A 27,710-nucleotide genomic window follows, 5' to 3' on the forward strand; every position below is an offset into this window, starting at 1 on the left:
GTAATTTCTCTTCCAGTCACTCATACATATCATTAAATCGGATACATTGGCAGAAGTAGACGACACATGAAAGAAACCGATGTATGTATGTAGGTATGTGTAAAAGTGTGGTCAGATACACGCGTCTATATAAATATTTATACACTTAACTACAAGCAAGTCAATTGGAATGCGCATAACCAAGCCCAACTTGGCTGTTACTCATGGGCCGCAAATGTTTTGAATCCCATGCAAATGCTAAAAAAGTGTGTAAAAGTATCTTCAAAAGTTCTGATAGTTGAGTTTTCATCGAAAAGGAGCGGTTGTATGTTTAACACTTCTCCATTGTACCCAATCTCATGACCGTGTATGAACTTGTGCATTAGGGGCACAAACGAAAAACAAAATTGGTACTGTACCGTACCGAAATTATAAAATGTATTATATTTTAAAACTTCCGCCCAAGCATATGGAAAAAGTATAAAATTTACGTGAGCTGGATCTATTAGATTCTGCGGAAGATTTTTAATCTTTGCACGTTGGTGACGGCGAGCAGCGTAGGCGATGGAACGATGAGCTTTACGACGACATAGACATAGCGCAGCGAATAAAGATCCAGCGGCTACCGTTGGCTGGGTCATGTTGTCCGAATGGATACAAACGCTCCGGCTCTGAAAGTATTCGATGCGGTACCAGCTGGTGGAAAGATCAGGTCTTCTGTGTTGGAAAGATCAGGTGGAGAAGGACTTGCCTTCACTTGAGTTGTCCAACTAACGCTGGCCGGAGTTGACGACATGGCCGCACTTTCTTCTTTTCTAATCACCTCAGTCCATGGTCAATAGACATGCATTATCAAGTAAACAACATCAAGCCGATAGGACTTGTTTTCACATACATTATCAAGTAAACAACAATAGAAATTCGGTATCACCAAAACAAACCATAAACATTTAAATATTATGTACAAGTAAAAGTAAACAATACACAATCAGCAACGAATTATTCCAGTACGATAACAACCGCCGCATTCAAATAGTATAAATAGCAGTAAGATTTCTGTAAGAAGTTAGTCTTAAGAATATCGAAAATAAACACGCACTTCGGCGTTAAAATATAAAAAAGATATTTCTTTTTTCTCATATCGTGAAAGCGATATTAACTCCGGCACGGGGAAGAAACGATGAAGAAGAAGAGGGATCGATTTGAAAATACCTCCCGAAATTCTGTTTTTTATATAAATAAAAATAGTTTTGAAAATCTGTTTTCTCAAAAATCACTTCAGATGAAAATAAAATATTTTCAAAGACACAATTTTTTACAAATTCATCAACAAAATTATAATTTCCAAAAAAAAAATCAAAAGGGTGCAAAAATGTTACCTTAGATGCTTAAATCTTTAAACTGATATTCAAAAAAAAAAAAAAACAAATAAAAAAACAAAGATAAATTAAAAAAAAATTATCAGCAAAATTAAAAAGTTAAATTAGTGAAAACAAATTTGGGACGTAAATGGGTTAATGCACATAACAACAAAAAAATTTCAAAATCTTTAAAATAATCCTTCAAAAAAAAGAAAAACAAAAAAAAAATATTTAAAATCAGAACTCGAGTTTCCCAAAAATTCTGCTGGAAGTTTTAAAATGTCATAAATGTTGTAATTCCCGTGAAAAAGTCAGGGCACCCTAATGTGCATACATATGCACGTACATAAATACGCATACCTTAACGCATGCGACTTACATAGGTGTTGTTTATTGCCACTCAGCTCCGCATATTAATGGATATAAATTTGCGTAATGGAGGCTTACATGTTCTACGATATCTGCAAATAATAACCTAAACTAATGATACTAATGTGGATTAACGTTTTTTTCGGATCAGCAGAAGAACACTGCACAAAATATATATCGCTAATTTCAGTGAGTTATTACTGGCTGCTTATTCTCAACTTATGTCTTCCAATTTGTTTTATTTTGTCCCCATTTATGTAATTTTGCTAAGGATAGTTGTGAGAAACTTTCAGGTTCGTAAGTATACATTATTTTCCTCAAAAGCACTGAAAGATAATTTTTTATCACTTATGTCTGTAGGAGTATGCACATACATACATACATACCCTGCACATGTAAGTAAAATAATTAAAGAGATTCGAATGTTGCTTGCATCGCACAAAAAATTTTGTGTGCCTAAGGCGGCTGTGCTTGGGGATGGCACATCAGCTGCTAGGCCGAATTACTAAAATTCAAACATCAAACATGAAGTGCATTTCAGGCAGACAGTTTGCCACTGGAGAGCCATACATACCTCAAATGGAGGAGAGCTCATCCTAAGCCTATCAAGGCTGTGTGCGCTGCACTATTGCCTTTTTCACCACTAATATCTGCAACACCCATCACTTTTGTTTGCCAAGCCAATCGGCCCACTAAAGTTCGTATTCGATTAAAAATTTGTGTACCTCTGTCGGCCTTTAGGTGCTAACCTGTCGTTTAGGCAAAAAACGTAATAAAACAAAGGACCTTCGGCACACTCAGTCGGATTGCTTTCGAAGTTGTGTGTCTGTATTAAAAAGGAAAAGAAAATATGTGAAAAAACAGACATGTAAGGACGCCACTTTTGTATCTGTTAAGAGTTTTAATTTATTATTCTTTGTTACCTAAAAATCTATTTTACCGAAAACTCCAAAAAAAAAAGAATTAAAAATATCCTAACTACCGAACTAAGTATTCAAGTTACACTGGGTGAGATATATAGTGGGATTCATAACTATAGCACAGGGACTTAATCATAAGTCTACGAAAATATGGTTCATTTTCCTACCAAAACCATTCAATTCGAAGTTTCATATTTTGTTCTAGAACAAAAAAGAATTAAAAAGCGTTTTAAGAAATTTGAATTCTTAAATTTATTTTTATATTACTTGGCGGTCTTATGCATTTTCTCCATGTAACGAATGCTCGTAAAGTTTTTTTTATAAAGAAGTAAACACCCAGCACTATCAGTTAAAAAGAATTATGAAATCAACTCGACTTTTGAGTCACTTCACACTTGCGCTTTGTTAGACCAAAATTAAATGGGCTATAAAACTGCATACACGAGATAATTTGAAAAATGCGTAAAAAGGTTTAAAGTTTTAATGACAATTTAAAAAAATTTTTTTTATTTCATAAAGTTTGAAACCTGGGCTTATATGGAGTTTTGTAGTAGAATGAACTCTTTTTTCAAAGAAAAATGATTAAAATTAAAAATGAGACAATTGAAATGTCGAAACTAGGCAACCAGTGGGTGATTTAAAAAAAATTAGAATATCCCTGATTTCTGTGGAACTGAGATCTTCCAATACATCAAAAAATTGTCTACCTAGAACAGTAAATCTAGGTCTGGATAGGGTAGGACAATGGCACAGTAAGTGCAAGATCGTCTCTTCCTCTTCTAAACAGCTTCTACAGGGCGTGCCTTCCTGTTAGGCAGTGGCTTAGCGTAGACTCTGTGGGTTTAACATCGAGAGTCGGCCACAACTGTTAGTCCAGTCATTTAAGCTTAAATTAGGTAAGAATCTCGGAATTCGAGATACCCAGCTGTAAGTTTGTAAATACTTGTATATTGACACTCTAAAAGTTGTCTCAAAACCTACATATGGTAGGGTGTACGCAACTATTAAATTTCAAGGTCAAAGATCACAAAAATCGGTTTTTGCACTTATAATTTTGTAAATATCTTAATTCCCATGGGTTTTTTGCTATTTTTATTTATTATCAATATTGTAGAATACAAAATTCTCTACAAATTTTGTTGAAACAAAATTTTTATAATATAATGTTATAGTAATATGTTAATATACAAGTATTTACAGACTTACATCTGGGTATCTCGAATTCCAAGTGAACTTACTATAATGACTGGACTATGTTGGGGGATTTTCTCAAAGATAAGTAGCTTACATGCTTGTACGGGTATGCCTATGTCGATGTCTATGTACTCATCGGTCAATTTGGTGGTGAGTCTCGCTAGTTCATCGGCTCTGCCGTTACCCTCAATGTCACAATGGCCAGGAATCTGTGTTACCTTTAGGTGAAATTACTCAGCTATCTCGTTTAGAGATGTTGTCGATTGCTGTGTGAGGGAAACTAGTCAATAAGTCCCTGGTTGTATTTTTAAGCACACTGCACTCGTACAAATCAAAAGAATTATATTTTTTCGAAAAGAAGTCTTATAATAGTCTCATTGTCCTTATAAGTTTTATATATTTATTGGCCCATCTATTTAATTTATTTCTTGATATTTCAAAAGTAGTGGCTAGCGAATATACCCTCCACTATTATGAAAGGTATATAAAAAAACATGTTATGCCCAATAGCTGCATTGTCATAAGTCGAAGTGGAGGACTTGTAATGAAATGCGCCTATACATGTAAATGCTTCCATACACGCCCTCAAAGGCATAGGAGGCATAGACGTATTTGTAGGACGTGCACTTAGATTTGTAAGGGATTTCTAAAAGTATGTATACATATGTATGTGTGTGTTATATTTTTACAAGCATAAGTACACTCGTATGATTGTAGTTCTTCGTGAGTGCCTATTGAATTTTTGTATGCAAATTTAAAGTAGAAAAAACTATTTCAAGTGGCAATGAAGAGCGTTCAATGAATTCACCATTTCTCGCACCACATTCACACTGAATAAATTTGCACCGAAATATCAGAAAAAATGCAACATATAAAAATTGCACTTTTTAATAGAATATTGGTGCTTGAAACTGCTCGATATACGAATGAAGATGGACGGGTAAAAATGAGATAGACAATGTAATGAACTTTTACACGTTTACATGGGTGGTGAGAAAGAGTTCTTAAAATGCATTGAATATCAGGCACTTTGGGTACATACGTACAAGTATACATACATGTACTATGGAATACACATACATACATGTACTATAAAAGGCATAAGCTTTAATGTTGGTCCTATCAGAGGCACCGACTGTGTTTTATTCTTCAAAAATCATTGAAAAAAGAGAAATAATTAGTTAGTAAATGGAAAAGACGCCTAAATGTAGCCAAAACTTTCGTGAAAGAAATGAAAAATAATGATATACTAATACTAGTAATGACATATTTTAAACCGCGACATATAGAAGGCGAAATCATCCACTAAATTCTAATTTTCCGCACAAATGGAGATAAATTCAGTTTTAGGCGGTCATCGATCTGTATTTGGTTTTTATCAGATAGTTTTACAGATATCGGACACTTCAAACCAGCTACCCACTGAGAAAATAATGGATTCCTTTTTGCCTATTTATTTTCTCTAACACTTATCCACCGCTCATTTTTTTTTAATGAGACAATACATCTCATATTTTATGCGATTATTAGACTGGAGATACCGTTAATACCATTCGAGAAGCTTCACCTTAAATGGCTCAATGTGACTTTCTTCTACTTTCTTCTACTGGCTATAGTAACTTCACCGAAAGCGTGCTGCGTTGGGGTGCTAAAAGAGAATTCGCACAAGGATTTGAAGATGATTGTAAAATCGGTCGATAAAAGTGTTTTGATAATTGGAAAAAGCGATGTGTGTAAGCAGATTAAAAAGTTTCCTGAATATATTCAAATTCAAAATGCAAGTTTATTCCCCAAAAATTATTGCCTTCAAAGTAAGTACTCCCAACAACTACAACGCGCTTATGCCAGCGTTTGATCCAGCTTTCGAAACATTTCTGGAACTCTATTTTCGGTATAGCCATCAGAGCCGTCTTCGATTTTATTAGTAGTTCCTTTCGGCTGTTAAAACGCCGAAGTAGTTCCTCGTAGTGATTTTTTGACTCTATCAAACAAAATTAAAAATAAAAAGGCGCAGGGAGCCATATTAGGTGAACTCGCTTGCTGTTGGATGGTATTCGTTTCGCTCTTGACCAGAAATTCACGGATAATGATGGCACTGTGCGTCGGTGCGTTATCAGGGTGTAAAAATCACGAGTTGTTTTCCAAAAATCCATTATTTTTTGGTGAATTGATTCACGTAAATGTCTTATAATGCCCAAATAATAGTATTTATTAACAGTGCGACCTTCTAGCAAAAATTTGTGGTATATCATGTGAATACATGAAGACACCGCCACTCGGTCAGTTTTTTGTGAAGATTTTTATGGCACAAATGCATCTGGTGTGCCATTGCTTGCCATGGAGTGCTCGCACGCACTGTTAAGTGCGAGTTTAAAATCAAAAGTGGCCTCCAACGGAAATTATTCCACGCCTTTTCGTGCCACACTGACAATTGGTATTAATTTGCATGCCACGTTGCAAACACGTTCCGCAAAATCATGCGTGCCACACGCAAGGAGCAACACAATCAGTTTGAATATATTTATGTATGTAAGTATGCATATGGAAGCGAGTCTGCTGAGAACAGTGGTAAACACCAAACGTACAAGTCCAGTGCAGTTGCATGCAACATGTAATGCGTGAATGGCATAAATCGTAAGGACAATTGATTCACTGTTGCGGCAAATATGCAAACGGTGATGAGCTGACGTACAACTACAATATTGGACACATTAATTTGCACAGTTACCACACACCACATAGTCTGTAGTTTTGCTCAGCCATTTTGGCACAAATTGATTGCTGCGATCATTTGAAAAAATTATGAAAAAGTGCATGGCTATTGTATTACAATTTAATATGCATAAAACAGGCTTTGAGTTCAAAGCGTATCTATTCATATATAATATTTATTTTGAGTGTGTTTTATTTTTAATAATGTACAATAAAAATTTTCTTACAGAACAAACAAAAATGTAAAGAGAAACAAGCCCAATTTGGCAACTGAAATATTAGCAATCAATATAAATACAATATTAAGCGAATATTTTTAAAAGTTTTCACAATTAAATCTGGATAAAGCGAAATCAAGCAGGCTGGAATTGGTTAATGAATTATAGTCACTAAGTGCGCGATCAATGGGTGAATTACTCGGAAATTTAGCTTTAGTAGTCTGAAAGTTTTCCCCATAAAGAGTGTAAAAATTGCGAAAACTTCTTTGTGAAACATTAAAGCTTATCCGCTGAAGTGGAGCTGGACGGTCGACGATGCCATTTACAACACTGAAAATAAATGAAAGTGAAAGGACTGCCCTTCTCTTTTCTGGAGATTCTAAATAAATTAGCTCTAGCCGAGAATTAGAAGATAGAACAGGCGCCTCAAACACAGGTAACGTTTAAAAAATATTTTTGAATGCGCTCAATTTTATTTATCTAAACTTACTCGAAGTAAGAACAAACAAGAGACGTAAAATGCAGTTTGTTTAAATTTTTATTATTGTAATTTGTTAAAAACACTCAGTCTCAGGTTTTTTCTATTTTTTATTACGGACCAGAAAATTCGGATGTATTGCGACGAACCGAATACGATTTTAAAAGAAAGCAACTAATGTGAAAAATATCGTACTACAATAATACATCAAGAGCTCGGAACTATGTTAGTTATAGACGGATTTGAGGTTTACGCTTCAACCTAATCATCTTTTGTTCCCTCTACTCATCACAGTAACTTATCTAGATACAGTTCCTTTATTAAACTCAAGGTAGAGCTGGGTTGGGTTGAGCATATATACCCTTCTTCTGGTTGCAATTGGTCGAGGTGTCTCACCCTTCTCCGCGCTATAACGCAACATTCAAGAAGAAGAGTGTATTGGAGTCACCTGGGATTAGTGCAGAAACCACAAGAATCAGTGGGCCATATCCCGATGATGTGCAGGTAACTGCGCAGTCTGCTTTGGCCTGTGAGAATGCCCGTGGGCATTATCAATTTATGCTTGGGTAGGGTTGTTAGTTTTCTAAACCTCTTTTGGGTGTAAGTAAGGCCTGGCGTAGCCCCATAGTTTGGGGCCAGTCCTTAGCCTTACCTCTATCCCATAGCAAGAAAGGGCTCGGGTCCTATTAATGACGAGGTCACAGCCTCACAGCGTTCGCTAGTTATACCACTGTGTCCTGGGACCCAAATTAGCCGGAATCGATTGTGCGTTCCCAACAGATTAATTTTCTCAATACACACAAGCACCAGTGAGGACTTAATTTCACAGAATGACAGAGCCTTGAGTGCCGCTTGACTGTTGCTCTTATTGCTCTGCACACAGACAGATGGCATGGAAGATGCTTGAAAAACTGCCTCTCGGCACAAAACGCTAGGTTCTGGGGCTATATACGATATTTCAGCGCCTATGCCTTCGAGGTATCTGTGTATCAGTGCAGGCCACACTCGTTGAGTTTCCTTTCAAATGTAGGTGTACTCCAGTTTACCTTGTCATCCAGTTCAATGCTGAACTTCTTTTCGAATTTGATGACTTTGATGATATTCCCTTTGGGTAGCTGAATAAGTGGGAGCTGCTTCTTTAAGCTCTGTTAAATTTTGTAATACATTATTACAATTGGTGTAGGATGTGTTAAAAATGCACTGACGCCTCGAAAATGTTATATGAAAATATTTCTTTATATTCAAATTTGTATTACTTCATGTTTTTTTATGTGCAACTCCTCTTTTTTCTGTTCTCAATGGCAAGTGCCAGACTTTTCACTACAAACTCCTCTCATTAATTTAAGTGGATTCTTCCAACAGGATGACGGTTACGTCTCTGACGTGTTGGTTTTTGGTGCTGTGCTGTCGAATAACAATTGCAAGTTTTGCTGCATGAATTGCCTTTGGCTGTCACTGCTATCGCCACTACTTTATCCGAATTTGTATTCAATTAGAATGAAGGTTGCGTGCGGCAACTACACAATGTGAAAATTTTTAGCCAAAACTTTCCATGCAAACATTTTTCAAAAATTTTATGTACATACTTTGGAAATTTTGTATGGACATTATGTTCTAAGTTTTTACAAAACTCATTTGGTGCCATTTTTAGGGTTTAACTGTTGTTTGAGTCGATTTAACAATGCCCCATTTTGGCCGAAATCGCCCAGAGGCTTATGTTGAAAATCACAATTTCGGTGCCAAATTTTCATACACACAAATGCATATATTAATCCCAGCACACACTGATCTGTATATAACAGGAAAAAGGAATGTTGAATCTTTATATTTTATTTGTATTTTTGGACATGCATACATACATATATGTATATCTTTTATGGAGTCTTGATTCTCAAGTATTAAAACACAATTACGTTTATGCCCATATTTCGTTGTTTGTATTTTTTTTATTAAATTAATGGATTTCAATTCACTTTTTCGCCTATTTTTCTCCAAAAACTTTTGGCAACAAAAGTTGTGTGATGGTGTCAAGTGGAAGATAACAAAATCTGTGAATTTTTAAATGATAATTGAAGCGCTGCAGGAGATGAGATAAATGAATTAAAATAATATTAATTAAAAAGAAACGGTATTGTACACCACGAATTTTTGCCAGAAGGTTAGAGAGTTAATCAAGCTTATTATTTGGCCGTTATGAGGCGTTTACTGGTAGGAGTTTGCCGGAAAAAAGAAGGATTTGTGCGAAAACAACACGTGGATTTTTTGCTCCATGACAACCCAGCGTCGTATACTGCCTTCACTATCCTTGAATTTTTGACCAAGAATGAAACGAATACCATCGAAATGGGGAACGGGAAACGCGTTTTAACAGCCGAAAAGAGGTAAGGGAAAAAAGAAATAATGGAAAACGGCTCTGATGGCTATACCGAAAATAGAGTTCCGAGTTCCACAAATATTTTAAGAGCTGTATGTAAGGCTGGCAGTTTATGGCGAGCACTTTTAAGGCGATAATATCACTTTTGCATATTCTGAATATATTCCAGTAACTTTTTGATGAAGGTGCTATAAAGGTTCAGAAGAAAACCTTGAATAATGGTTTCATTTTTATTTTTTTCCGATATTTTTTGAATAAAAATGTTTGAAAATTTTAAGTTCAAAGTTTGAAAATTTTATTAGAACATTCTACTTTGAATTTAGTATGAATTTACATACAAGGTGGAGCAAATTTAATCATCTTAGCGGAAGATTTATAATTTTTGCAACTTGTGAACCAGACAGCTGCAGTATACAAGCAGATAAGCAATATAGCGCGTAAAGGTCAAAACATACTTAACAATTTTTATTTTGTAAAAAACAAATTTGAATGATCAAAAACAAATTTGAATGATTAATTTTGCGCCACCTTGTATTTTTTTCTTGATAATTCAATAGCAAATTTCAAGGACATTTTTCATTGAAGAGTCACTATTTTTTGCTTTTAGTAAAAAAGTGATTCAAAAATAAAATTGGATAGTTAGTTTTGTGCCACCTTCTATTTTTTCTAAGTAATTCAATTTTGAGAATATTTTTCATCATAGAGTCACTATTTTTTGTTTTTAGAAAAAAAGTTATTGAAAAACAAAAATGACGATTAATTTTGCGCCACCTTGGAATTAATGTAATATATAAAAAACCTTATAAATCAAAGTTCCAAACTTTGTGCGCAAGTCAAAACACAATTTTCAAAAAACAGCAACACAATTTTTAACTCTTTTTTAATCAGAATTTTTATAAAATTTTTGGGTATGCCTTTTTATAGCCGATTCAATTTTGGTGTAATGAAGTGCAAGTTTGAAGTCGCCAAAAGTCGCGTTGATTTTTGAAATTTTGTATTGCATGTGATGTTGAAAATTTGTTTGCTATTTAAAGCACTTATTCGAATTTTTTATTGAAGGAAAAAGCCTAGTACTGTCAACAAAAAAAGTTGCCAAAAATTAATGGTATTTTGTATTCACTTCTACCTTGCATTTTGCTAGACTGGAATTCAACGGACTACAACATTTTTGATAGTTCCGGTTAAAAAATTGAAAGGTTTGCTGACAATTTTGACAAATTTTATACCAAGTTTGGTACCAACCTTTGCGTTATATGGTTTTTGTTTGTGTGAACTCTATTTTTATTCAAAAAGTAGTGGTGGTTATATATTTGCGACGGGGTGGATAAGAGAACAAATTGTCAGGCTAAGCCCCACGCTTTGGTTTTGCTGGACAAAAGTGATAATATAAAAAAAGGGAAAAGAGCGCAAACAGTTTTCTTATAGTATTTACATTTTCTTTTAAATTTATGCTTCGAGAAAAGCGGAGTACAAAATTATTTAATGACAAATGCAGTTTTAATAATTTATAAGTTTTCGCCTGCCTTCATCCACACGAATTCAAACTTGACGAAAGTTTATAAACACAATTTTTAAGCGATAATATACGGCGCTTTTTCCAGCCTAAGTCCCAAAGAGCTCTGCAGCTTTTGCACTTTGGACGGAAACGTTTTATTTTATTTTAGATTTTTTTTCGAAATTCAACGTAAATAATCAACTAATTAAAGGCATGCAAGCTTGGCAAGCGTAGAATAAAAGGAAATACAAAATGCCAGGATGGATTTAAAACTAACGCACATAAATATTTCAGCGTGTTTACATAAAAAATTCCATATTAGAAAGCTTACAGAATTCACGGCGCATTCCGTACATGAAAAAATGACGCATCGATTCGCATATTAATAATCATATCGTTTCAGTTTCCGAGTAGTGTTTGGGCTGTGTTGGTGCGAAGTGTGCCGCGGCAGTGCGAGATAGCAGCGTGTGCCTGAAGTGTGGCCAAGCACGAGTGGCGTGTGCTGCTTGATGTGTGTACTTTTTATACAACAATACATACATATAATACATAAGTGATTAAAGTTCATTTGCCTATCGTCCATAATTTTGCAATTTTTCAATTGCTCCACAAATGCCGCCAGTGCGCCGGGCAAGCAATGAGCAGCGGTTGTTGTGTGCTAAGGGGAAATTTTATTTACAGCTGCATGGTGAATAAATAAGCGATCAGAAATGTGCGTTCTCGCTCCATTGCTCTCCCTTCCACTTGTTGTCTAATTTTTTCCTCAGCTTTACACGATTACACAGGCAATAACATCGGAAATTGTGTGCTAGCAGCAACAAATTCACAAGACCTGTTCACCAAGCTTTGCTTGCGTAAGAGCTTTGCAATTTCTCAAGTATTCTGATGAACAAATATATTTTAACTCCAGCTAATCCCACATTCGCTTAAAATTCCATCTGCAAGTGTAAAATGCTAAAACCAAAGGGGTGCATGTGCAGAACACCGAGCAATTTATGACTCTGGTTGTTTATTATTTTAAATCCAGCAACTCTAGTATAGAAATTTACGGCTTTCGATATGTTTTGATTAGTTTATGAGAGTGCAAAGAATAATAGAATGGCTGTGTGCGATAAAACAGGTGCAATGCAGCGAATGCACGCTGTCAAACTGCAAATACACACACATACGCGCAGATGTGTTCCTTAAGAAATTGACTCATCCGTGGAAGAGCGAATTGCTGACGCCGAGCATTGCAGCGTAACTATAAAGTTTTTAGTAAAGAAACTATTTGGCTGGAGTCTGGTTTTGCTGAATTTTCTATTTTCCTCTCGTTGGTTTTTATTTTTTGCTATTAAACTAAAATTATTATTTGTGTGCAATCTTCGAGCAACCTTATGCTTTTGAAAAAAGTGAAAGAAATAAGTGGACTCATAAATTGCCACTGAATGTGACATGCCACGCCGTGTGCCGCATGCTTGTCGCAAACTATTGACACACAGCCACGGCACAGCAAATACAGATGTACCGGAATTCAAGGTAACGGCTTCCATAAAGTCCTGTGCACATCAAAATGCGTATAAATTCAAAAAATATAAAAATTCGCACCCAATGCATTGGTCCTTCGCGTCACGTTGCACCAATCTGCGATAAACTGCATTTTCTCGCTCTGCGGTTAATAAGAGTTCTATGTGCAGGCGTGTTTTTTGTAGAGGCTAGCATTTTTTTTCAAGTAAAAACAGAAAAAATTACCTCTTTTATTTTTTAGGGTATTTTTAGTTGAGGACATAAACTGTTTTTTGCATTTTTATTTAATTTTTTAAAGTCGACAAGGTATATAAGGAAGATCTATCACCCAACACGGACGAATCTGAAATGGATACCGGTGTAGGATCAGGGTTATATTGCGAAGAGTTTTTTATCAGTGAAGTCAATTAGTGTTTTTCAAGCGGAATTAAACGCTATTAATGAAGCCTTAAGATGGTTAGGGATAACCAGAATATCATCAAAAGATATCTGCATTCTATCAGGCAGCTAACCTGCCCTACGGTTTCTGGATGCAATTCAAATAATCTTAAGGAGTGCCTTACATTGTGGCCAATCTCCTAATGTGTTGGCTAAACAGTATCGCATTATCTTATGCTGGGCTCCAGGCCACAGAGATATACCAGGGAACTATAGGGCTGACCAACTTGTAAGAGTAGGAACCTGTATGCCGTACTAATCACTTCAGTAAATCAAAGATGGGTGTGTACCAATAACTTTTAAATTGCTAGGCAAACATGGACAAGGCAAAATTTATGTCTATCTAAGAATATTATAAAATTGAATAGACTTCAAATGAGGACCTTAGTAGGGACCCTCACAGGATATTGCCTCATAGGAAATCACGCAAGGAGATTAGGCGTTTATATGTATGATTTATGTCGTAGCTGTAGTGAGTTAAGATAAAACACTGGTAATGTGGCACAGAGAAAAAAATCCCAAATATTTAACTAAAGTAGTTCTGGATTGCGTAAAATAAAAATCTATAGCATTGAGCAGCACAATATTCAGACATAGGAAAACTTCCAGATATGGGAGTCTTGACACCACAGCTACTTCTAGAAAAAGCAATTTTAATGAATTCCGAATGGCGCAGAATTCTAGAGGGAATATGAAAAGTAATATTTTCTAAAAGAGAAAGAGCCAGTAATAATGTTAAATGCAAATATGCAAACTACAATGGATCTTCTTCATGTGTAGGTAGCTCAATTAGTTTGCAACGAGAGTAGTTAGAAGGTAGTGTGAGAGAAAAATTTAGTGAGTTGTATTTTAAGTTACAGGAAATTTGCGACCTTTTTTCTAAGCTTTAGTAGGAAGTGTCTGAGAGTACTGGTGGGTGTAATCGCAGGGCGCAACGCCTGGGAATCATTGACAACCCAATACTCTATACTGTCTTGAGAATAGGGACTCTGCATAGCATTTTCTCTGTAGCTGTTCGGTGTTTTCTAGTATCAGACTTAGGATGTTGGGGCGAGGTGAGTATGGACGAAGTTCATTTGCTATTGCTCTGCCGGATCTCTTAAGATTCATCAATTAATCAAAAATATTTGCGGAAGAGGAACTCGAACCAATTCTCCCGTCTTACCAATCATATTTCACCTATTCTATTTCTCTATTCTTCCAATTGTAATGTATTCGGGTGTAGTGCAATGGTTTTCCTGACTGACTGCCCACAACCCCCCACAAATCTAATCTGATATAATTTATTTTAATTGATAAATATAAAGAATAAATAAATAAAGAAACTTTGTTTGTAAAAAGTTCAAAGTAAGCGAGTAAGTAAAGTTCATAATTGGCGCTTACGCCACTTTTGGGTGTTTGGCGGAGCTCCTCCTCCTGTTTGTGGCGTGCTTCTTAATGTTCTTTCACAAATGGAGGGACCTACAGTTTTAAGCTGACTCAAAATGGCAGATATTTTTTATGAAAAACTTCTTCATGGCGGAAATACACTAGGAGGCTTGCGTTGCCTGTCGAGGGGTGATCGTTATTAGAAAAAACTTTTTATTCATTTTGGTGTTTCCAAATTCGGAATGGTAGTCACGCACCAACCCATTCGGCTACGGTGGCCGAAGTCGTAATATGTTTCTGTTATTTATTTGCTCAAGATGGTACAAAATTAATTCTCTGTTTGCAAAACACAATTTGTAGTAAACTGTATCTCGTATGTCTTCTATTTCTTCGCACATATTTTAACGATTTGTTTATGCATGCACATTTAAATTGAAAATCGGCAATTATTTACTTCTAATGCAATCTACGCATTTATCGGCCATTGAAGCAGTTCGCAATTAAGTGAAAATGTCCTGGCTCATGTCATGTGTGAATTACAATATAATTACCATGGCAACATAACAACAACGTATGCAAGTGTATAAGTACTTACTTGCCTTACAAATTTACTAACGTCAGTACGCCAGGTCGTTCTCACTCAATTGTGAATCCTCTATTGCAATTTAAAAAATATGTATATCAGATATCTCATTAATATATCGCACTTTAGGCTTTCAAACAGTTCAAAGTGCTGCTCGCATATTAATTTATGCATTTTCACGCTTTTTCCTTCAACGTTTATGCTTGTAGATATCTGATTCTCACACAAAGCAGCGCGTGTATGCTTAGATTTATTCGAAATAATTTGATAACGCACGCAAATGACGACAACACGTGTGCGACCCGTGGATTATAAACTCACTTGACATTCTTTTGCGTTTATTATATACATATACTTGTAATTTGATGTGTGGCATCGGATTATTTGAATAATTTTCATTAAGTCAATCTATATTTACTGGAATTCCAAACGCGCTTGCTAATCGACATGGCTGACGAATTATTAATGAACGCTGCTGAGAATCAGTGCTGGCTAATAATAAAAGAAGAAAAATATGGGGTAATACATAATAAGCAGATTTAACTCTCAGCTGAAATATGTGTGCGAGCACATATGCATACATACAAGTACATAAATTCATATGTAGACATTAGAGTTAACATGAATGTCACTCATACGCCATGCCGGGCCAACTCAGTGCACGCTGATGACTTGAAAACTGAATAAGAGTAAAACAGAAGTAAAGAAACACGTTCGCACAAGAATTTACCCGAGAGCAAGATTAAGCGCAATTTATTGTAATTTAATTATTTTGCATAAAAATTCTCCAGACAGCTTAGTACCCAAATTCGCGGTTCGGTTACGCCTCGTCCTTTTGCATAAAAATGTAATAACTTAAACGCAAAACAATTGTAACGTAAGCGCGCACCCTCCAATTGAAAGACAAAACCTTCAGCGTGCTCGACGTTTTGGGTGGCAACGAGGCGTAGTAAGTTATTTAATGTTGCGCGTGAAAGCTTACGAAGCGGAAGAGCGTTACATTTTATGTGGTACTGTAAAAACTTGGAATAAATTAATTTACAATTTCCATAAAACCAAAGCAGCAAAATCGAGTATCGTGGCAAAAAATAATTTGTGTTGTAATAACAATTAGAATAAATAGCAACAAAAACATAGCGTAATAGAAAGAAGTACAAGTGGCATTGCGTCAGTACAGGAGGCGCGTCAAGGTGAGTGCTTTTCAAAGCGAGTGGACCCCCAAAGGTAAAAGCATAAAAGTGACGAAATAGAAATTTTAGTACATTTGAACAGGTGGCAAAATGTAGAGCCCTATGAAAGCAATTAGAAGTAAACCTGAAGCCATTTAAGTGGAAACAACGAAAATACATTGAAAAAATAAGACCAAAAATATCTTGCTGTAGTCGTCGTCGAAATTCGTAATTATTTTAGTATACATTTGTAATGGTGATGTTTCTCATTACCTTTTACCTTAACTTCAACGGAAATGAGTTTACATGTATTTTGATGCATGTCACACGCGCGCAACACGACAAGGCGGCGCGAAATATACAAATTGAGCCTTCACATTTGGCGAGGTTCCGTGTTTTAGGTAGTATTTGGAGGCAGAAAGAAATACGAGGTGCACCGCAGATAAAAGCATGTGAGTATTCGTGTATGTGACTATTAGCATATACGTTTGTAATAGGCTTATATTCCTATTATGCGTATGTTTTAGCTTATGTCTCAGCAATTTCTTCAGTTTGGCTTTTATCAAATGGCAGAACAATTCATCTGGTAGAGGCGTACAGAGAGTGCGGTTGGTTTAATATCTGCCAGAAAAATTGTTACAAAAATATCAAACACCTCAGCTAGAAATCTATAAACGGTTTCGTCGTGATAGAAATGCGTACCTTTACTTATTCTCTTTATATTCAGAGAGATCTCGATATGATGAACTTGAAAGGGGTGACCAAATGCTTGGTTACACCAGATTGTTCAATAAATTATGCCGTTATGCGGGAAAAATACAGTTCGAGCGAAGCAATGGCTTGAAAAGTGTAATAGAGACTCCGTTCCATCAGAAACAAGAATAAAACGATGGTTTGCTGACTTCATACAGGTCGAAAAGGCGCCGATGATGCTCAACGCAGTGGACGTCAAATGAGGCGATAACACCAGCAAACATCAAAAAAATCCTCAAAATCGTTTTGAATGAGCGAAAAGTGAAATTATGTGAGTTAGCTGATATCGTAAAGATACCAAAAGGATGTCTTGGCTTTATATTGCAAGAGCATTTGACTATAAGAAATCTCTGTTCAAAGTGGGTGCCGCGTTTGCTCACTGTTGGCCAATAACCAGAAAGTGTTGATGATTCTGAGTAATGTCGAAACTATATGAATTCAGCCTCAAATTGCTCGCCAGATTTAGCTCCCAGCAACTAGATTGTTCGCAGACCTAAAAAATGCTCGCCGGTAAGAAATTCCGCTCGAATGAAGAGGTTATCGTTGAAACTGAGGCTCATTTTGAGGCAAAATATAAATGGTATTGAAATTTCAGATCTGCGCTGGAATGATTGAGTTGTTCTTGACGGAAACTACGTTGATGAATAAAACTAAATTTGAATAAAACAAAAAAAACGTTTTCTTTGATTGTCTCGAGACTTTCCAGCCCATGAGTTATGTGAAGTTTCATTTGAATGTGACAATTCTTTCTTTGTTTACAAGCCCTTTAGTATCGACATCTTACAATATTTCCTAGGAAAAATCAAGTATCGTGCAGTGGTTGAATTCTTATTTGTGGAAGATTTAAAAGCAATGGAAATTTATGAACGCATGTTCAAAGGGTATAAGGATTTTTCGCCATCAATTAGGACAGTAGAAAGATGGGTTGCTGGATTTAAACGTGGTCGCACAAGCCTTGAAGACGATCCACGTCAGGGACGTCCAAAAATAGCAACACAGCAACAACACCAGAAAGCATAGAAAAAATACAGGATATCGCATGGGAAAATCGGCGAGTGACTGAGAGAGATTTAGTAAAGGCCCTAGGCATCTAGAGGTGAAGGCGATATTTTGACTGGAGTTTTGTCTTTCAGAAACCGTGTGCACAATGGTGTCCGCATTCGCTAAAAACACAAAGCGTTTCTCATCAAATAATGGGGTCATAATGGGGGTGTGGAACCGTATTGTACAGGCTTTCCAGATTATCACTTCAGGAAAGGAATTCATAAATTAGAATCGCGTTGTATTGATGTTCAGGGAGACTATACTGAATAGTATATATGTATTTACATATATAATCAGATTAAGAGGATATGGTCGTATGTATAACCTCTATGCAGTACAGAAGCTGACTGATTTTGTGTAAAAATGTGCACCAGGTTGATGAGTAGAGTATCATTGTGCAAAAATTTTGTAAAAGGAAACATGTAGTCTGATTTCATTGGAACTGTTGAAAAATAAGCGAAATGAGATTTTTTAAATTTCCTGAACCAAATTACACAAAAGTTTTATTTTCATTGTTTACTTACACATTTCTTCAGCAGTAATACTTGGGTAAACATTACGCTGGGGAAACCGCAATCCTGGTTTGCCCATGTATTGGTGTATTGAAAGGTACTCGCTTCTGTAATATATAAATTAAATATTTCAAATGAATTTTCCCTATTTACACATACTCCTGTGGTTTCTGCAAATAAAATGCCACCGAAAAATTTAATGAAATTCGTTGGAGCCGTCGTCAAGCGTGTCCCTGTTGCTTAGCGCCGCTCGATGACTTCCTTGTTCGGTTGTTATAAATATATTTGTAGGTATTATGCACGCAATATGTACACACAAATGTAGGTGTATAAATGTGTGTACAGCTGTCCGTATTTTTACATTTCCCTCGTTGTTTAGTAACTTTTTGTTTGTGTTGTATTTATTGTTATTCGTTTTGATAGTAGCAAAAAGTTAAGACTGTAAGAAATTTGCTTGGTGCTTATATTAATTTGTAAGGCTTTGCAAGTATTTACCTAAACTGTATATATGTGTATGTATGTCTGTCTGTGTGCGCTTTTGTGTGTACTTACGCGTTTCGATCCCGAACACTGTGTATGAATAACAGAATGTGGTGGGATAAGCAGATAGAAAAATCAGTATAATTCCCTCATATTTTCGCTTATAATGTATTAGGGGAAATTTAAATGCAATGCAAATGATTTTAACACATTTGTGGCTGAATAAACATATTTTGTGTGCCATATTTTGTGTTCATGGCAGATAATTAGATCATGGAAAAAATTATATGCACTTACACTTGTGTTCACATAATTAAGTCACTTTATCCGTTTACAAATATTTGCAATATTTTGCATGCAACTTTTCGTAGTGAAACTTCTTAGGCGTCGATGGGCGAGCGGGAATGTAGAGTAAAATTTCAAGGCCATGTAACGTTTTGTGCATTTTCGTTGCGAGAGAGAAAAAAGATATAATGTAGAGGAAATCTAGAGAGAGAGCTATACCTTATATATATCTTAGATACACTTTAAGCTATTTTTCCTTGTGGTTGCGAATTTCTAGTGAGAAATAACACTGCCTACTTTTTGGCGCTTGTTTGTTGGTGCAAACCTGTAGGAAATATATTTTTGGTGCCTACTGTTTGGGCCGTTTTTTGGCCCCAATTTTTTTGCGTTTTTTTTGGTGCCTACTTTGTGGCGCTTATTTCCGTTTCCTGGCTAGTCTTGTGCGTACTATAAAGTGCTATCCATTCCGGAGTCGGATTTATTGGTATTGCCTTGCGGTAATTTGTGCAGTTGCTGCGGTCCTGGAATCGCTGCGTTTGTGCAGGTGATAAACGCTCGGAGTAGTGCGCGTTGTTGCCATCGTTTGTGTCCAGCGTTTATCTATACCGGTCGACCCGTTTCTCCGTTTTTTGTAAATTTTGTCTATTTGTATTCTCTGCAAATGTTGTGAATTTATTTAGTTATGTGTACTACGCTCCACGCACTTTTTTTTTAATGAGTTTTTATACAAATATTTTTTTTTTTAATGACTTTAATTTTTATTGTTTCTGTTAACTAACATTTGCAATGTTTGAAAATTTATTTTAAAATAAATTTAATTCAATTATGGTACATAAAAATAAAATTTGAGGAAAACATCAAGATACTTAACAGACGTGTACACGCCAATTTGAGTATGCAGTTCTATGGCTCATTCAATACTAGTTCGTAGTCGCTGAAAAATTGCATTGATTTTTGACAACATTTTTTGCGTACAATGTTGGGCGTTTCCTTTCATATCTCCATCATCATCATCAATTTCTTTTGTTCCAAATGGAACATAGGATCTCCATAAAATGTCACCCTCACGTACAGTCGTTCGCAACGACCTTAATTTCTTTAAATGACTTTCTGCACACTAAAGCACTTGATCAGAAGACTTTTATATGGAAGAAAATACTTTACAAGAAAATGTAAACAAAATTTTTAAAATCCAGTTCACCAACCTATTAAAAGTAAAATCGGTAGACTAACTGACATGCTTTCTTTCTTTCGTCGTGTACATCCGGATGTCAGCATGAAATTACGAAAAGCCATTCCATTCGCAAAATCGTCGTATGCTTCTAGTTCCAACTTCATGTGGGCTGTGCAACATAATTCGTCCTTTTTCTTTTCTTTTTTGCTTTCTTTTGTGGTGACAATTCTGTGTATAAAATGTTGTTGCTGGTCTAGTACCACCATCTTTAATGAATATTTTAAGCTCTTCTTTCATTAACTCACTGTTTCACATCCGTTCTATCGAAGAGCAAGTGATAGATGCACCTGATGGGGTTGGCTTCAATCAAATCTCAGGTTTTTTAAATGCACCCAGTGTGTGCACAATTTGCTCATCTATAATGTTACTGTATACCCTTTGATATCGGGAAAGGTTCCCATTAGAATCGCCCCGTAGGAAAATCAAAAACTTTCAGAAGAAAGTAAGAAATACTGATTGTCCAGAAATTTTTGGGTAACACATGAATGCTCTTGCCTGTTTTGAGTATAAAAGCAGCTGCCACCACCCTTCACAGGCTAGCAATATAGCCCTTTCCGATGTAGCTGTCGTTAATAGAAGCGAGTTAGAGAGAAGAAACTGATTTCTTCAGCTGCGCGGTTATGGTGATGTTTGGGCTTGAAAGAGTTACCATGCAAGGAGATGATACTAGTAAGACTTGGAGAGCTAAACAAGGAGATGAAATGTCAGAGTAAGACGATCCCACGACAGTCGGTTCTACGTAACCGGAATGATCCGAATTTATATCTGGCTAGGGACTGTCAGTTCAGTAGCATTCCCATTATATATATGGGGAATGCTTATGCTGCTACAAAAACAACAACAAGAAACAATATGTCTCGAGCGGCTCAGGATTAGCCGGTTTATTACCAAAAGTTTCAATTGGTCTCTCAAATACCACAAAGGAGTGGGATGCCGGAGAGAATTTGTCTGACTTAGAGAATTTATGGACTCTATCGCATTCCAATAGAATCTCCTCTATCAAGAGCTGCACACTAAGACGCATTTCTTTTACCAAAAGAAGGAATCAATGGAGAAGAGCTCCGAATTGCGCTGCTACAAACTCATGTGAATTTTCCTATCAATTTGCCAACAAAGCTTTTTGAGAGATTTCAGCTTTTACGGGCTGCCTCTGAGAGGATTTCTTGCAGCTTGCTATAGTAAAAATTGCATTCCGTACTCTCTAGGCTTCTTTGAGATAACTTTTTGGAGTGAGTTTTGTTGAGTGAAAACTAGAAAAGCCGATGATTAGAAAAGAAAGGAGCAGTAAGCACCCCAAGACCATGAGGTCGAAGTGCAAATCTCCGGTAAATTTAAATCTCATCTAGCATCCAGCTTTCAAGAGGCTAAAATTCTGATATCTAGTTCTTTGTACGTACAGCTGAGAAGCTAACAAAAACTGTTTAATAGTATTTACCATTTACTTTCCCTTGTTGGGGCAGGTGTGTAACTTAAGCTTTGAAAGCTATAGAAGAAGCTATCATCTGAATAAAATTTCATAAATGCTCCTTAAAAAAGTCCAACCCTCACTCTACTTGACAAACCTTCAGTGTTAAGTGATTAATTTATGATTGAAAATGTATCGATTTTTAGCTGCCAGCTATCAACCATAAGTGAAAAACTATTTAATAAATGTCCATACCAAAAATTTCAAACTCACGAAAACGCAATAAATCAGTGCGCATCAGATTTTAACATTTTTAACGCCCATTTGGCGTGCGAACACCAATACAAATGAAAAGCATGCAGCGTCCAGCCATAGTGAATAGTGGTGGAAGGCAATGCTACGCTAAATGGCTAGACAGCTGGACGTGAGCTACATACATATGTATGCATGCATGCATGTATGTATATATACTAGGTACTCGTGAGCATGTAGCCATGTCAACGCCAGCGACATGCTCCAATAAAAACAAATAAATGAGAAAACAAAACAGAAATTTGTAAACAAAATTAGACATCCATAAAAGTTGCTGGGCAGCTGCGAGCTGTTTAATGAAATGGAAAAGGCGCGCGGACGGCGAATACTCGTATGAGCTAAATGTTAGTCTCGTCCGACAAGCAGGCTAGCCGATCATTCTTTTTGTTTTTGTAAGCAAATGTAGTCATCACGCCGCAACTACAAATACACAATTTTGTTTTGGCAAGAGAATTTTCGTCAGCCGATCAACCGGTTGATATGATGGACGATAGTGATGATTAATAGCATGACGTGAAAGGGAGGTTGGCCCGAGCTCTAGGTGATTTTCAAGAGTTCAAAAAAACTTGAAGGTGCAAATATTTGAAAAATTGAACTAGTTTAGTGTTTCATAAACTGGTCTTGATCTTATAAAGAGAGGCCCAAACCCTTTATATGAGTTAGGTTAGGTTGGGTTGGAATGGTTGTCCATAGAGAGGGCACACTTCGATGAAAACAAAAAAATGCCTTTGTCATGATCCAATGAGCACAGACCTTTGGACTCTCTCCTGCTTCTTCATCAATGCCATCCTTTTCAGTGAGGGGAGTTGAGATCTGGGCTTTTGGTATTTCCTCGTGAATAGGACGAGTTCCGTCTTGAGAAGATTCACTGACAGACCGCAATCCGCTGTCCATCCAAGAACTACGTTCAGATATTCTTACATCAAATCGAAACGGGTATCTACAAACTTTAAAGAAGCAATTTAAATAGGAAATATTCCGCTATCTCGTTAAGAGATGCCCGGCATTTGTAAGCAATGATGGAATTATTGACAGTCCCACCAAGAGTTTTAAAAGCTTGGCTTCAGAATAAATATAGATTTTTCTAAGAGTAGTCACATTTTCACCTAACCAGACACCTACCTAATTAATGGCTAGAATTTCAGCCCGAAATACGATGGCTATTGCACAAGAAAATGCGATAGCTATTTTCAAGTTGAATTTTTCTCCAGTGCCAAAACAACTCAACAGTATCCATTAAGCTTTTTAAAATGTATGCACTTGTATTGCTTCTACATAGTTGAGTTAAAAGAATTTGAAAAATTCGAAGCAATTTTTAATTGATTATTAATAGAAAAATAACAAAGTAACAAAACAAAGAGTATTTAAATGAATGCAAATAAATCTGTGCTTTTTGTGTTGTATACATTAAAAGTCTTCAGTGACTTGTATAAATGTTTAAGGCAGTTTATAAATTTTTTGGGGAAAACAGCAAACTTATTTTATATGAGAAATAGGCAAAGATTGCAGTCGCATGTATTGTAATGGAGAATTTTTCGCCTTTTAATTTAGCAAAAATGTCCAGAAATCGGCTCAACTGCAAGCTTTAATCGACAAATATTCATATAATGAAATTCTGTCAATCATCTGATAGTTTGACTGACAGCCTGACTACTGTTCAACAAATCGTTCAGATAAGGCAAAGCAAAAGTATTTGGCAACCTGGAATTTTAGAAGGTGGGAGCTGTTCGTACGGAAGGTTGTCAATGAAATGTAGTACTTACTTACACATACATATGCACATATGTATGCATGTGCCATGCCTGAAAACTGAGCTCAATAGGCAAAACCAATTGCCTTCTTGTTCAATTTGTTTCGCTTGAGCTTTTTTGTCATTGTCATCGAAAACTCGCCCTCCAATTTAGCAGCTGAAGTAGAGAGCTTGTCGAAAATGCACCAAATTCACCTGTATTGTTGAAGTGCTCCCCACTTAAACTTTTGATTACATGATTGAGTGCCCAAATGTAGGCAACGTAGGTAACGTATGCAGATATGTGTGAGCTCACGTGTACTAGCATATTAAACTCACTGCTTCTCTACCGAAAAAAACTTTTTAACTTTACTATGGCTTTCCAAACAAAAGTTTACTAATTTTATTAAGCGAAAGTTTTAATTTTATTAATATTTCAGCAAAAAGTATGTAGTCGTTAGTCAAAAAGTTGGCACGTGAATGTTCGTGGTAGAAAGATGCAAGATTTTGTATTTATATATCTAGCGAAATACCTCTAAGTCGAAAAAACATTTGAAATGTTTCGTCCCAAAGTTAGCTACATATTATATACCTTACAGCGGAAAATATAATATGTACAATCGATTTTTTTAGTTGATGTCTTATTACATTCACCTGGTAAAATCGCGTATGTAGCAAATAGATTTTAAGGGTTTCTCCACATATTCTCTTCACTGATTCTCCAAAATCCATCCACCCATTTATGTATCTCTTATTTGGATGGAATTTGTATTAGATTTCTCATTGCTCTGTTGGTCCGCCGTTAGTACCAATCGAAGCAACTGAGAAAAGTTGTCTATCGAGATGTGTAAAATAATATCGAAAGAAAATGATTTTTTTCCATCACTTTTATCGACCATTCTTTTTTCTTTGATAGCTTATTAATATAATATATCCAATTCAAAATCTAGAATCGCCTGCTCTCAACGTACACGTTGGCCCTATTGATTTCTAGTTAAATTAGAATATCTTTTTGTAAACCAATAAAAGTTTTGTTTTATGTGTTTTTGACCTTATTTAGGGTATAATATTAATCATTCCTATATCCTGACGCCCACCGTAGCCGAATTGGTTTGTGAATGAGTACCACTCGGCAGTGTCTGATTTCGAGGTCCAGTGTGAGCATGAAACATCAAATGATAGAAAAAATATTTTTAATAGCGATTTTCGCGCGGCAGACAATGTCAAACCTCCTAGTTTATTTTTAATTTTTTCATTTCTTAATAATATATAAGAATACTGTTAGATGACATTTTTAAGAAGAACTAAAGAACCAGTATAAAAAACATATCTCTGTACATATATATTACTCCTAATCCCATCGATATACGAGGGCGGGTCAATAAGTCCGTGACTTTTTGTATTTCTGACCTCTTATAAACTGAAGAGAAGGGTTTCAATAAATATTTATGTCATGCGTTTTCATTTTGCACACATATATTCACGTGCCCCCTCTTTGTGCTTACGAAGCTGTTATCCTTTAGTACCCACTGAAACTTATTGGTTCGCTAATCGACAATACTCGTAAAAGCCTCAAAACTGTCCCGTACTTATTGTTTTTATTCACTGCCTTTCACCTCTCTACGCTGACAATTGTCAGTCTCCTAATATTAGTTACATTCCATTGTTTCAGGCAAAGCAAATTTAAAGCAGCATAACTGCGTTGCCATGTCTTCAAGCTTTACAAATATTTTCCTTTTATTTCTCCGCAACACTTAATAAATTTCGTACCGTCGGAAATTGTGTAGAAATTTGATATCTATCACACGAAGAGTTTTTATTGCTTGCCCTTTCCTTGCGACGGAAACATTGCTACCTGTGACGTTCAACGCAGCTATGATACGTTTGTGCTTTTATCGTTTTAGAAATTTCTTTTGTAGCCACAAAGTATCTCAGATACTTTTAATGCTTTTATATGCAGCAGCTGTATAGAATTTAGTTTCTATTTTCTGAAGCATTCGCTGTAAACAACATAAGACAACATAGAAATAATAAATATACGCAGCACTTTTTAGTCGTTATGAAGGCGATCAGGTCATTCATACGTTTTACAAGACAAATAGCGTTTAATATACTGCTAGCTCGACTGCTGCTTGCACCCATAAATTCCGTACAAGACACATGGCAGACTACTTTTGCAAACTATAGCAAAGAGGATGTTGAACTGAACTGGACTCGAATGGTGGTAAGAGCACTACGATTCTCTCTACAATTCAACTCAGATGAAAAGTTCATGGCAATGACTGCAAGTAGTCGTGCATGTAACTAACGGTGTGTGTGCGTTTGAGTGCACAACAAATTTATGCGTTTCTGCAGTCACTTTTCTGTGTTCAACTTTAATGGTGACAAAAAAACCCTGATGAAACAGCATGACTTGCAACACGAGATTTAGTTCGTCGCAAGCGTTGTATTACACTCAAAGTGAGAATCCTGTCAGACAGTTGATTTTCGTGCCGACTATTATTGGTTGGTAAGTGGCGGATTGAGTTACTCGGTCACACCGAAAATTTGAAATGAGCTCAGAATCAACTCGTCCATTAAGGGCGATCCTTTCAACGTAGCTACATCCAACCAAACATCAATCGGTGTGAAGTGCACAAAGGCGTTAAGTTATGCGACAAAATAGGCCTTCGCATTGTTTGTTTGTAGGTAAAAGTATTTTTGTAGGTAGCTTCCAAAAGGTTGTGCTCCACTGGCTTACTTGTGCGCCAAAAGGCAACGGCGGTTTTCAACTCAACAAACAGCGTGCGGCACATTTTTCAACTAATCAAAAAGGCGTGTTGCAGCTATTCGAACGGAAACTCAGGCAAAAAGGCAAATGAAGTGGTTGGTCGTTTTTTTTTTTGGTTGGTTAGCAGTCAGTAGCTGTTGCTAGTGCTGGTGGTTGGGTGGGTGGCTTGGTTGGGTGTGGTTGCTTGCCTACAATTGTTCGGCTTTACACATCCATACACACACACATAAGTATATAGACACACGCGCAGTTATATTCTTGCGAATACGAGTGTACAAATATTACGGATATTTGTGTTGCAAACTTAAATTACAGCAAATTGGCATGCGAAAGTTGAACAGAAAGGTAAATGTGGCATGAATGTTTATACCGTTCCACAGTTTTTGGCTTTCTTTATTTTATGTGCAGTTAAGGGCAAATACATAAATATTTAAGGTGTAATAAGAGAAGTTTAATAATTTTCGCCGAGTCGTTGAGAGTGGCGCTGAAGTGCCAACTAAAATATAAAACCAACTATTTGCAGGCATTCAACATTTACAAGGCAGCGTGAAAGGCACCTTGCTGAAAAGAATTGTGTAAGTTGCTTACAGCCATTTTTTGCATAAGTTTTAATTAAATATTTGTATGCCTTGCCACTTCACTGCAGAGGCAATGGGCCGAAGCAGCGGCTTGTGCGTGCGTTCGGTGACTATGAAAAGTTGGCTGCTTCTCCTTTAACTTTTCGTATTTACGTGCATTTAAATTTGAGAATTCAATTAATATCAGCTTATATGGTTTTAGTGAGTTTTATTTGATTAATTTTCGCTTTATTGAAAACGCACGACTGGCTTTGTTGTTGACATAGCCATTTACAGCAAGTAGATTTGCAGTTTATGCGTAGCAGACTGGTTGAGAAAACATTAAACGATATTGTGCTGAAACGGTTGGAAGAAGTATTTATATGAATAATTTTAATATTGTTTTGCAATAAAGAATAAAATAACAATCACGTGGGATTTAATCTTTGGACACAAGTTCTATGA

At 36.1% G+C, this 27,710-nt stretch overlaps 1 protein-coding gene across 4 annotated transcripts in view; it reads left to right on the forward strand.

Annotated features, from left to right (window-relative positions):
• Positions 1–27,710, forward strand: part of LOC129248238 (calmodulin-lysine N-methyltransferase) — an 88,626-nt gene that overhangs the window by 11,188 nt on the left and 49,728 nt on the right. The window contains exon 1 of one of the 4 annotated variants that reach the window (XM_054887711.1): positions 7,127–7,189. The exons of 2 other annotated variants lie outside the window; for them this stretch is intronic. The gene's annotated coding sequence lies outside the window, so the exon portion shown is untranslated. Of the gene's footprint in view, positions 1–7,126; positions 7,190–16,600; positions 16,617–27,710 lie in introns of those variants that run through there. One more of the 4 variants, XM_054887714.1, reaches the window with a different exon arrangement.

The sequence above is a fragment of the Anastrepha obliqua genome, chromosome 5 (assembly GCF_027943255.1).
Source record: "Anastrepha obliqua isolate idAnaObli1 chromosome 5, idAnaObli1_1.0, whole genome shotgun sequence".
NCBI classification, from domain to species: domain Eukaryota; kingdom Metazoa; phylum Arthropoda; class Insecta; order Diptera; family Tephritidae; genus Anastrepha; species Anastrepha obliqua.